Source organism: Mastomys coucha, unplaced genomic scaffold (genome assembly GCF_008632895.1).
Source record: "Mastomys coucha isolate ucsf_1 unplaced genomic scaffold, UCSF_Mcou_1 pScaffold17, whole genome shotgun sequence".
NCBI lineage: Eukaryota > Metazoa > Chordata > Mammalia > Rodentia > Muridae > Mastomys > Mastomys coucha.
The window spans coordinates 25,942,205-25,954,268 of record NW_022196899.1 but is presented as its reverse complement, the minus strand read 5'-3'; the positions used below and the strand labels follow the sequence as shown (position 1 = coordinate 25,954,268).

Below are 12,064 nucleotides of genomic sequence, written 5' to 3'. Positions count from 1 at the left end.
AAAAAAAAAAAATAGAAGATGTGGAAGTTGGAGGAGGGTGTGTAGGGAGGTCTGTAGGGAGAGGGAGGAGATAACAAGAGCTGTTTTTTATGAAGATACATGGCATACACTTATAAAATTAGCAAAGAATAAATACTTAAAAATGTTAAAAATTAGGATATGAATTGTTCAGGCAAATTCCAGGTCTGTGTTAAGTCATTAGCTGATGATAAGTTACTAGATGATTGCACTGTTACAGTCTTTATTTCTTTGGGAGAGGGTCTTTCACTGAACAAGAAGCTTGCTGATTTGGCTGTTGATAGGCTCCTAGGATCTGCCTCTGTCTGCCTCCCAATGCTCAGGTTATAGCCACATGTACACTTGACTAGGTATTTATGGGGGTGCCAGGGATTCAAACGTAGGTCTTCATGCTTGGAGCGGAAGCACTCTTTTGAAGCTATCTCCCCTTGATAACCAAGGTCTCATTAGAATTAGCCGTTTTACCTACTGTTATCCAAGAATACTTCCCACTTTCCCATGCTGACTTTTGACATGTACAAACATATCACAAGTGTTAAACTCACCCCATCTCCTGAGGCTCATGAGGGCACTGTTACATTTTAATTGCAGTTCTTGCTTTATGAATATATTCTGAAGATAGGCCATTTCTACACTTGACAGCCAATCCCATCAGTCCTGGACAATGTTGGCAGCCATTGCTTTTGTTTCATGGTAACAGCAACTGTGTATAAAGCATTTGCTGGGATACACAAACCAACAGATTCCTACCACACTTTCAGCAAAGAGCACTTGTAACTAGATAGGTGGACGCTTCTCCAATCATATGGCAGACATCAGCTGGGTGCCTCCTGATTCAATCCCTTTCTGACTTTGAGTCATACAGCTCATAAGGCTCAGCACCACAACACTATTCCTAATACAATGACAACCTTGTCTGGGCCCTTCCTCCTTCTTATCAACCACCTATAAGTCAGGGATTTCTATATTCTTTTCTCAGGTTCAATAATTTGTTAGAATGTCTCATAAAACTCAGGGAAATATTTCACTTACATTTACCATTTGTGTATATTGTATGTACACATGTAGGTGCAGGTATGCATATCTCTGTGTGCATACATATGTGAAGGCCAGCAGAGGGCATCAGATGTGTTCTGTCACTCCACTTTATTTTTTTTTAATTTAACTTTTTATTTATTTTTTGGTGAATTACACATCATGTATCCCAATCCCATTCATCTCCCTGTCCCTCCATATCTACCCTCTGCCTTTATAACCTCCCCACTAAACAAACAAACAAACAAACAACTTGTTGTGGAAGCTGCAGTATGTGAGTGTGTCCTACAGTATACCCTCTGTCCACGCAGCTTTACTTGCAGATGTTCATTGCATTGAGTCACTCATTTCAAGGCCTCTGGCTTCTGCTACACCATCAATACTGGGTCCTCATCAGGCCTCCTCTAGGATATTCTGTTGTTGCCCTGTGTCATGGAGGTCCTGCAGCTTTGGATCTGTAAGACCAGCTCCTTCATGCTCTCCAGCAGTTCATAGATGGTAGATGTTGGTGTGGGCCAACTGAAAGCCCTGGATCTGGGTCTGGGTAGTTGCTAAGCTGGTCAGCCAGCCAGTTCTCCAGCATCCATACCACCAGGGTGAGATACTAGCACTGCCCTGGCTAACTCACCCATTGCAGCAGGTGAGGGGTTGGGCCAGCTCTCCTGAGTGATGTAGCTGGTGAGAGGCAGGGCCAGCTTTCCTGCTCTCCCACCTGCCACAAATGGCAAGGGGTGAGGAGGGCATCTCTCTCTTGTTCATACCACTGCATAAAAGCTGTATTTTATTTATATATTTTATACATATCACCTGCCTGCCAGAAGAGGGCATCAGATCCCATTTTAGATGGCTGTGAACTACCATGTGATTATGGGACTTGAAGTCAGGAGCTCTGGAAGAACATCCAGGGCTCTTAACCACTGAGCCATCTCTCCAGTCCTACTGTGCCTTATTTTTGAGGCAAAGTATCTCTCTGAACCTGGAGTTCACTTTCCCTGTCGCCTGGCAGCCAGCAAGCCTCAGCAGCCCATTTGTCTTCATCTTCCCCAATGATGTAGTAATTGTAGGCATTTGTGAAAAGAAATGCCCCATTTGTTACATAAGTGCTGGAGTTCAAATGACTACAGTTTTGTTTTGACCCCATTTTGTGTTTGCTTAGACAGTTCTCAGCTCTCTTCCTTATCCCCCACAACAGTTATGTCTACCTTAGTAACATATTTGAGATTTCCGTGGCCTTGAAGATGTTCAGATGCATTAACCAAAATAATTAATGTAAACTAAAATAACTAGAAAAGATACGTCTTTAAATATCTGGCATGCTATTATCTAAAATAATTGGTATACTCTATTAGAAATGAATGTTTCAAAGTTACTCTAACCCTCACCTAACTTTGGTGTAAATTATGGTCTTTTTAGTTTTTGCTTTTAAAAATTCTGTACTCCTGAGCTTGGACACCAAGAGACTTTTCAAAGGCACAAGTCCACTCTTCGTCTGGCCATCAATAAAAAAAAAACAAAAACGTAAAACTTTTAATTGGCTTAGTCAATGTGGTTGCCAGTAACTTTCTTATGTGAATAATTTAATTGGAGGCCCCAGTGAGATCCCCCTTGATCTGTGGGACTCAGCCTCACTCTTGGTCTTGACAGGTTGGGAGAGGTTACAGGGAGATGCTCCCTGACAGACATTCCAGGGCCTCAGTCTCTCACTGAGTTTGCAAATGTCTGGAGTGACTACTATATTCCTTATACAGAACCAGAGTCCTTCTAACACTTCTAGGAAGTAAGTCCATATACTGAATTCAATTTTGGTTCTGGGCAAAGGGAGACAGGCCCAAATGATTTGGGATATCCTTGAGAGTAGGGAGATTCTTTTTAAGGGGTGGTATGGTGTAGAAATCCTCTTCCTGGTTTGAGAAAGGAAGCTGACAAACTTATCCTGGGCCAGAACCTGAATTTAATGGTTTTTCATGCTGTTAAAACCATCCTAAGATGGACAAATGCCAATAGATGCCAAATGTCCAAGGATCGCTTAGTATCAGAGCCTGTTAGTTCATCAATTCTGTCTCACTTCTACTGCTATACAAAGTCTCTACTCTGTGACATTGATGCATGATGACAATCCTGAAGTCTCCTTCCATGACTTTGAGGATTTGCTGGACATTTCTCAGGCCAGTTGCCCAGATCTCCAGGACATTCCCTTGCCTGAAGCAGAGGCCAGTCTGTTTACCAATAGAAACAAACCTAGTCATCAACATAGGAAAGCAGGAGCATCAGTAACTATACAGTCATAGGCCATTGTGGGTACTACCAGCCTTGCTGTATGGCACAGAAGGCCAAGAAGGCAGAGTTGATGGCTCTCAATCAAGCCTTGTGTTGGGGAAAGGACAGATAAACAAGCCTGCAGGTATAATTTTGCTACCCTTCATGTCTACGACATGTTTTATAAAGATAGAGACCTATTGATTACTGAAGAAAAAACAAGGTTGAAAACAAGAAAAACGAAGAAACTCCCCCCCCAAACAAAAAAACCTCTCACTTTCCTTACAGTAGTTTGATTCTTCAAGGAGGTCGATGTTAGTCATCACAAGAGACATCACATAGGAACACATTTGAAGACAAGGAAACTGGAGGGAAGATCAGACAGCCTGAAAAGCAGCAGTGATGCCTGTAGAACCCACTTCTGTCTTGCCCCTTGCTTTTCCTGACCCACAGCTCCTTCTCCAACCCACCTATTCCCAGGAAGATGAGAATAAGGCAAGCTCCCAGGACCCAACTCAAGAATTATCATCCCTGAGGCCCTTGGATGCTTTTGGTGTGCCAACTGCTCCAGACTCCCCATTTGGGTACCATCAGGCTAACTGATTCCAGGCACCAGATTCTACATCTCTGAGAGGTGGCAGGCTGCCTCTAAATGTCTTTCTTGCATACAAGTCAACCCAAGGCAAGGGAGGAAATGAGCCCCCACCAATTCTGTGAGGGGACTAGCCCCTGGTAACCAAAAAAAAAAAGTCAGTTTCATAGAGATGAGGCTCTCTTACATTAGGTATAATTGTCTGCTAGTGTTTTTGGACACCTTCTCAAAATTGATGGAAATCTTTGCTATCCAGAAGGAGACTGCCATGGCAGTGGTTAAGAGGCAGATTATTCCTAGGTTCAGGCTGCCACTGTCATTTGAGTCAGATAATGGACCTGCCTTTGTTTTGTCCATAGCTCAAATGGTCAGTAAAGCCTTACTTGTAATTTGGAAGCTTCATTGTACCTGTTGACCTCAGAGCTTTGGAAAGGTTGAATATATGCACAGGACTACTAAGTCTACCCTATCTAAATTAATTTGAAAACCAGTGAAAATTGGTCCAAGCTTTTACCCCTGGCCATTCTTAAGGTAAAACTTACCTTTTATAAGGCAGGATTCACCCCTTTGTGATTATGTTTAGAAGATATCTTAGTCACCATTGTATAGCTGTGAAAGAGATACTATATCTTTTCTTATGAAAGAAAGCATTTAACTGGGGACTTGGTTATAGCCTCAGAGGTTTAGTTCATTTTCATATTATCATGGTCTTGCAGGAGAGCCTGGCAGCATGCAGATAGTCAGAGAGAGAGAGAGAGAGAGAGAGAGAGAGAGAGAGAGAGAGAGAGAGAGACTAGACTTGGCATGGGCTTTTTAGCCCCCAAAGCACACCCCTAGTATTACATTTACTCTAACAAAGCCGTATCTCCCAATCCTTTTAAATAGTACCCCTGGTGAGACTAAGCACTCAAATATCTGAAACTATGGAAGACATCCTTATTCAAACCACCATAGAAGGCTGCCTGCCTTGTTGCTCTGTTTAAAAGGCGGTTGTGGCGCATGCCTTTAATCCCAGCACTTGGGAGGCAGAGACAGGCGGATTTCAGAGTTTGAGGCCAGCCTGGTCTACAGAGTAAGTTCCAGGACAGCCAGGGCTACACAGAGAAACCCTGTCTTGAAAAAACAAAAAACAAAACAAAACAAAACAAAAGACCATATCTTTCTCCCGACAATGGGCAAAGAGTCATCTTGGTGGTTGGTGGTGTTTCTATATCATTCAGGGACAGAGCAGATGGCAGTCCTTTGTTTATCCTAGCTTGATGCCTGGCTGGGTGGCCACAGCTGTTTTATGCATAGGATTCATAAAAATCAAATCAAACACAGGCAGTGCAGTGTGGGAGGAAGAAGACAGACAGAGGACCACTATGCCACCCACAGACATGCCCTCCAGTCTCTGGCACAGGCGGGCCATAGACACCTGCTTGCCACCATGCTATGCCGTCCAATGATGATAGGAACCGGGTGTCAGGGACTGCTGCCTTGGCTACTATGACCCTAATCAGATGAGAAATGGGCCTATAATAGATAGGCCTATTAGATGGAGGTAGACATTAGACACCTTCAGTTCTCCCTTGATTCACTCAACACCTAGTAGGGTCTCTGGTAGAAGTAATTCTCCAGAGGTTTTAATTGGCTTAATTAGCAGGTTGTCAATAACTATCTTGTGTGGATCATTTTAGAATCAAACTCAGTTCTTTATGCTTGTACAGCAAGCACTCTAACCACTGAGCGTTTTCAATGGCCCTCATTTACTGTCTTTACCAGACTCATCTATGAACTCACCTCTTGAGAACCCATACTTAAGTGGCAGAACAGTGGGACAGAAAACAGGTTTATTTAAGGGCTGCCCCCCAGAAGAAGGGTTATTGGCCACTAAACAAAGACTATTTCAAGGAATGCAGGAAAAAAAATGCACTTTTATAGAGAGGAAAAGGAGTGCAGGGGACAGTAGGTAGGAAGATCACATGACTAGAGAGGTCTTCTCAGCCAGGGCTTGTGTTCTTCTTTCTCTTCTTTGAAGTCCTTGTGTTGACAGTTGACTTTGTCTCTGAGGCCAGTTTCTGTGATTCTTTGGATCAACACATTGTTTCCCTACAAGTTAAACATTATCTTCTTTTTTCTTTTTTTTGGTTTTTCGAGACAGGCTTTCTCTGTGTAGCCCCAGCTGTCCTGGAACTCACTCTGTAGACCAGGCTGGCCTTGAACTCAGAAATCTGCCTGCCTCTGTCTCCCAGGTGCTGGGAATTATCCTACTTTTAATTAAAGAACAAGGCTAGTGAGTCCTTGGTCTGCACTTGAGTGCTATCTGAAGATCATTAGCTATACTAGGCTTTGGAAACTGATGGAAGATTAGCAATTAGGGAGTCCTAGGACTCATGTTTACATAGTTGCTTTTCCTGCAATTGTTGAACCCAATAGCTAGTGTACCATTCCATTCAATGAGGAGTGTTTTTTGTTTTTGTTTTTTTTTTTTTAGGTTATAGTGCTAGATAAATGGAGGGCAGGGAGCATGAAAGAAATATAAATATATAAAATATATATTAATAATAAAATATATATTTATTATATATATTTACTATATAAATAAAAATCTCTAAAATGCTCTTTTTTTTATGTGTATGAGTGTTTATGTGTATGAGTGTGTATATTTGTGTACCATATGCATGCTTGGTGCCTGCAAAGGTCAGAAGCAGGTACTGTTTCTCCTTGACCTGGAGTTATAGATCGTAGTGAGTTACCATGTGGCTGTTAGAAATTGAACCCAGGTCCTCAGCAGGAACAACAAGTGTTTTTAACCACTGTTCTAGTTCTTTCTTCAGTTCCAAGAATAGTTCTATAAAGAGAAATTTGTAAAATAGAGATGACTCAAAAATTAGATGGCATTAAAACACATTGTTGATATAACTATATCAACAATGACTATATCATTGTTGATATAGTTTGATATAAGTAATATGACTCATGGACTGTGTAGATGGCTTAGTCAGTAAAGTGTTTTCTTTGCAAATGCAGAGAATCAAGTTCGACCCCAAAGATCCATGTAATAAAGCTTCATATGTTGACATATGCTTATAATCCTAGAGCTGGTGAGGCAGAGATAGGAGGCTCCCTAGGACTCATTATCTACCCAGCCTAGCTAAATCAGTGAGCCTCAGGCCAATGAGAGATGCTGTCTCAAAAAACAAGGTGAATAGTTCCAAAGGAACAATACCAGGAAACTGATGCCAAGCAGTTCTCATGACTTGCATGATCTTGGATAGGAAAGAGCCTGATGAATCTTGTAAGCTTAAGGGGTTTACAGGGACTCTGGAGTTGTATATTTCTTAGCAGCCTTCCTCCTAGGTAGAATGTCTCTATTAGGAGAATATTGCTATACAACAAAAAGGCACATGGGCCGCAGGACAGGAGGAAAGTAGAGTATCGTTAGTGTTCAAGATCCTGTAAACTCATTAAATTCTCAATTCATGAGCTTCCATCTATATCATGGAGAGAGGTAGGTAGGAAGGAGACTTCCAGCCTCTGGTCTCTTGGTCTTCTTGCTGACTGTCCTGCCGAAAAGCTGGCTAGAGGTTCTACTGTGTTGCTTCATTAGAGTAAACTCAAGTGTTATTAAAGGGACCAATTATGATAACAAAGGTATTCCTGCCACTCAGGAACTTGTAAGCATTCCAGTCTCTCTCTCTCTCTCTCTCTCTCTCTCTCTCTCTCTCTGTGTGTGTGTGTGTGTGTGTGTGTTCTGAAAGGCATGGCAAAAGCTCAAGTGCATTTTACTACATAAACTCTATGCTGTGCACTTACTCTAAGGCTCATGTGAGATTATAAAGTAGGTATTATTATTATCTTCGTTTTGTCCATGAACTTAGGATCCACACAGTGACACCTGTCTCAAACCTACACCCCCCACCCCCAGTTATTTGATTCTAATCCAGGTGGAAAATCAGACACAAATTCACAAATTCAATTTTGGTAGGGGCATAAGGAACTTCTTCCTCCCCCTCTCGTTTTTAAAATTTGCTTTCAGTCATTTTATTTGTGTGTTTGTATGTGTGTGTTGACACATACCATGACATTTGTATGGAGGTTAGTGGACAATGTCTTGGGAGTTGATTCTCTGCTTTCACCTATAAGGTTCCATGATTCACTGAACAATGATACCCCAGACTCAAATAGTATGTAATTGCAAAGAGCGTTTTATTCTGTAGAACTCCAGCATGCTGGGGTCTCCCATTACCATGATAGACAAACCAAGTGAGCTCACAGGCCTCATTTAAAGCACATTAGAAGATTCTGGGGTAAGTTACCTCTATCTTAATCTGTTGGGTCCATCTTTATGGGGTCCATTTCCATTACTGGGGTGTGGGGACTGGAAACTGTTGCTAGGGAGGTCTGGAAACTGCTGCTGACCCATTGTCCTTGCCTCAGGCCAGGTGGCAGGGCAGCTTCTGAGGCCTCATGTTGTCTGGAATCAGTTCTTGGAAACAGATTTAGGCCTAGTCTCCTGAACTGCTAATGTGAAGCCTGTCATGAAGTCAGCTTAGCCTTCTCACACCTTGTATTTGAGACAGGGTCTTCCTTGTTTCTGTTGCTGTACCATGGCTAATTCTGTACTGTATTGTAGCAGTAATATTATACTCTCACCACTTCCACATCTCACCACAGAGGTGTTAGGGTTGTGTTTATAGAGCCATTCGATCTAGATTATTTTGCATGCACTCTGGAGACTGAACTCAGATCATCAGGGTTGTGTGGCAAATGTTTTTACCTACTCAGCCGCCTTGCCAACCTGTTTCCCTCTTCTGGAGATTTTATAACTAAATACTGAAATAAACTGATAGTAGATGACGAGGGAGAAAATAAACATAAGATCATTACATGCACAAGACACCCTAGGAAAAAGAGATCCTGGTGACATAATGATTTAGTTGTCTCATGCTCTATCTAGACAAGGGGAAAAAATGGGAACCACAGAAATTGAGATTGCAAATGTAGAATCTTTAAGGGGAATGGGTGGAGAGAAAGAGTAGAAAACAGCCTGAGGCAATGTTCCTTGGGCTCTGGCTGGAGCATCAGTTCTAGTTTTGTTTCATTTGGGTTAAATTTCCTGTTTCATGAGATCATAGGGACAGGTTCACAACAATTCTGAAAGAATTTACTTTAGTTATGTAAGATCGAGGGTGGAAACTGAGGCTGCAGTTTGCAGGGAGCAGAGATTTCTACATACATGGCAAAAGTAAAGAACATGATTCAAAGTGGTTCATTTCTTCAGGGCAAGACATGAAGGAAGAACGGTGTCAACCAGGTGCTTGGGTTTGTATTGGACAAAATGAAATTGGTATTCAGTTCCTAGATGTCTTCTGAAGCTGCTGAATTTCCCATTTTTGTCCCTTATCTGGTTCATCAAACAGATGTTACAGGGTAGACTTAGTAGTTTTCTGCTGTTTTTAAACAAAGTCCCAATTATTTGATTTTACCAAATGAAGACCCAGGAACTAGATGTGGGGGTGAAAGCCTGCTAGCTCAGAGAGGCAGAGAAAGCTCTCAGCTGACCTTCCTCCTCAGCTGATGTCCTAGAAGGAAAATGCCCCTTCTTCTCCACACTTCCAGACCAAATGCCCCTCCTTCCTACTTCCTGTGGTCTCTATTCATCCTCCTGACTTCCTCTCACTCTGTTTTTTTCCTGTTTATTCTCTGTCAACTGGTTGCTTGCTCTACCTCTTGACCTGTGGTTGCTGTATTCAATCTTGTTTACAATAAACAGAAAGTTCTTGCATTAAAGGCGTGTGATCAACTATTCTGCAATACTTTTCTACTCAGATAAGATTTGAGTGTTAACAAAGCTGTTTTTGAATTGAAAGTCACAGTAGGTCATCATAGGTGTATTTGTAACTTTTCTGTTGCATTGATAAAAACACTATGACTAAGGCAACCTAAAGAAGAAAGAATTTATTTAGGTTTATGGTTCCAGAGGGTTAGAATCTGTGATAGTGGAACAAAAGCATGGCAGCAGGAACAGGAAGCTGAGTGTTCAGATCTTAAATCTCAATCACAAAGCAAAGAGGGAGGGGGCACACTGGAAGTGGTGCAAGGCTTAGAAATGTTTGCTCCTAGTGACATACTTCCTCCAATAATGCTGCACTTCCGAAGCCTCCCTAAAGGAAGATATCAGTTGAGGGCTGTGGTTGTTTGAATGAGAATGACCCTCCTCCCCATATGCTTGAATGCTTGGTCCCTAGTTAGTAGAACTGTTTGGGAAGGACTAAGAGGTCTGGCCCTGTTGGAAGGGGTGTGGCATGAAGAATGGGATTTGAGGCTTCAAAAACTCACACCAGGCCCAGTCATATTTTCTCTTTTTTCTGCCTACTACTTATGGATGGGATGTGAGCTCTCAGCTCCTGCTCTAGTGCATGCCTATCTTCTGCCATATTCCCTGCCATGATGATCATAGATTAATCTTCTGAAACTCTGAAGCTTTAAGCAAGCCCCGAGTTAAAGGGTTTCTTTATAATATGCCTTGGTCATGTTGTCTCTATGGTTCACACACTCGAACAGTAATAAGACAGGGATCAAGTGTTCAAATGTCCAAGGCTCTGTGGGACATCTCATTCAGACCACCACAACAGGGATCTTTGTTTCCTATGCTTTGAGAGAAAGAATGGGGAGAGGTGGAGAGACAAGAAGATGAGAGAAAATAAGAGACATCTTGATTGTGAGGCTCTCTTTAGTTCAAATCAGCCTGCTGAAGTACCATGATTTGAGGTGTTGGTTCCTAAGTCCCAACAGAAGCCAGATAGGTAGCATCAATGAGTGAGAAGGATAGCTAATGTTAGAGAAAACCAGGAGAGGATAACTTCTGAGTTTCTTTCTTTCTTTTTTTTTTTTTGGTATTTTCAAGACAGGGTTTCTCTGTGTAACCCTGGCTGTCTTGGAACTCACTCTGTAGACCAGGCTGGTCTCGAACTCAGAAATCCACCTGCCTCTGCCTCCCAAGTGCTGGGATTAAAGGCATGTGCCACCACCGCCCGGCAACTTCTGAGTTTCTATTTTCATTCCATTAAAGAAGTTTTCATTTATTTATTTTTGTGTGTTTGTATGTGGTTGTCATAGGATACAGGACGAGTGTGGAAGTCAGAGGCCCTGCAGGAGTGGGTTATCTTTTTCTACTGTATGGGTCCCAGAGATTGAGTTCAGGATTGTCCACAACCACCTCTACTCATTGAGCCATCTTGTTGACTCACTTCTCATTTTTAATAAAGACATTTTTATAGCTGAATATGTACCTGTGGTAAGTAGAAAAGGAAAGCAATATTGATGATAATGGACATTCATTCTCAGTGTTAGGGATATGACAGGGGTGGGTGAGAAGCCTCCCTAAAGGAAGATATATTAGATATATTGCCCTGCCTAAAATGGTGTCCCTATAAGATTTGAGGTCATCAGATTTTTATCTCATTCAAAGGAAGTTATTCATATTTTATATGAAATGTGTACTTTTAATTTTTAGATAGATATTTTTAAAGATACAAAAGAGCTAGAATCTTTTTAAATATCCAAGTATTGCCAGTTTGTAGTCTCTGAAAGAACTGATATCATGTAGTTGTGTTTTTGGGATGCATGTGCCCAGTACAGCCCAGAGAATCATCTTGGCAATCATACTTTCAGTTTCGAATGATTGAGTTTGAACCATGTCATAAGAGAAAGAAAGAGAGCAAATATGAAGATGATAGACAGTGAAACATCACAAAAGTCAGTGTTTACACTGTCCAGCAAAGAGGACCAGAGTAGTCTGACTGGGAGATAAAGGCAACTTCATCAAAGAAGGCTTAAAATTACTAGGGAAGACACAGTCATTCTGGAGTCCTCATCCTGGAGCCTCTCTATGGACAACCTTCTGGCTTCTCGTCTCCACCATGAACATTTTTATACCATGGGATAACAAGAGTAATCTGTGGGAAAGGGATTTTCCTTTTAGCTGTTCTCAGGCACACAATGTTTTTTAATACCCTTGATGCTCTTATTTTATTTTTTCTTTATTACAAAGCCAGGGTGCAAGCCCTGGTCCTTAGACAAGGGATATTAGAGGACACTAAAAATGATCATACTTGAGTCTGAAATGTGTGTGTGTGTGTGTGTGTGTGTGTGTGTGTGTGTGTGAGTGTGTGTGTG

The 12,064-nt window shown here is 41.7% G+C and overlaps 1 protein-coding gene and 1 non-coding gene across 2 annotated transcripts in view; both read left to right on the top strand.

The window, feature by feature from the left end:
- Positions 1–12,064, top strand: part of LOC116094893 — a 71,116-nt gene that overhangs the window by 4,027 nt on the left and 55,025 nt on the right.
- On the top strand, positions 5,062–5,206 carry LOC116095193. The gene has a single exon (XR_004120511.1). It is a non-coding gene; the product is annotated as a small nucleolar RNA SNORA48 (small nucleolar RNA).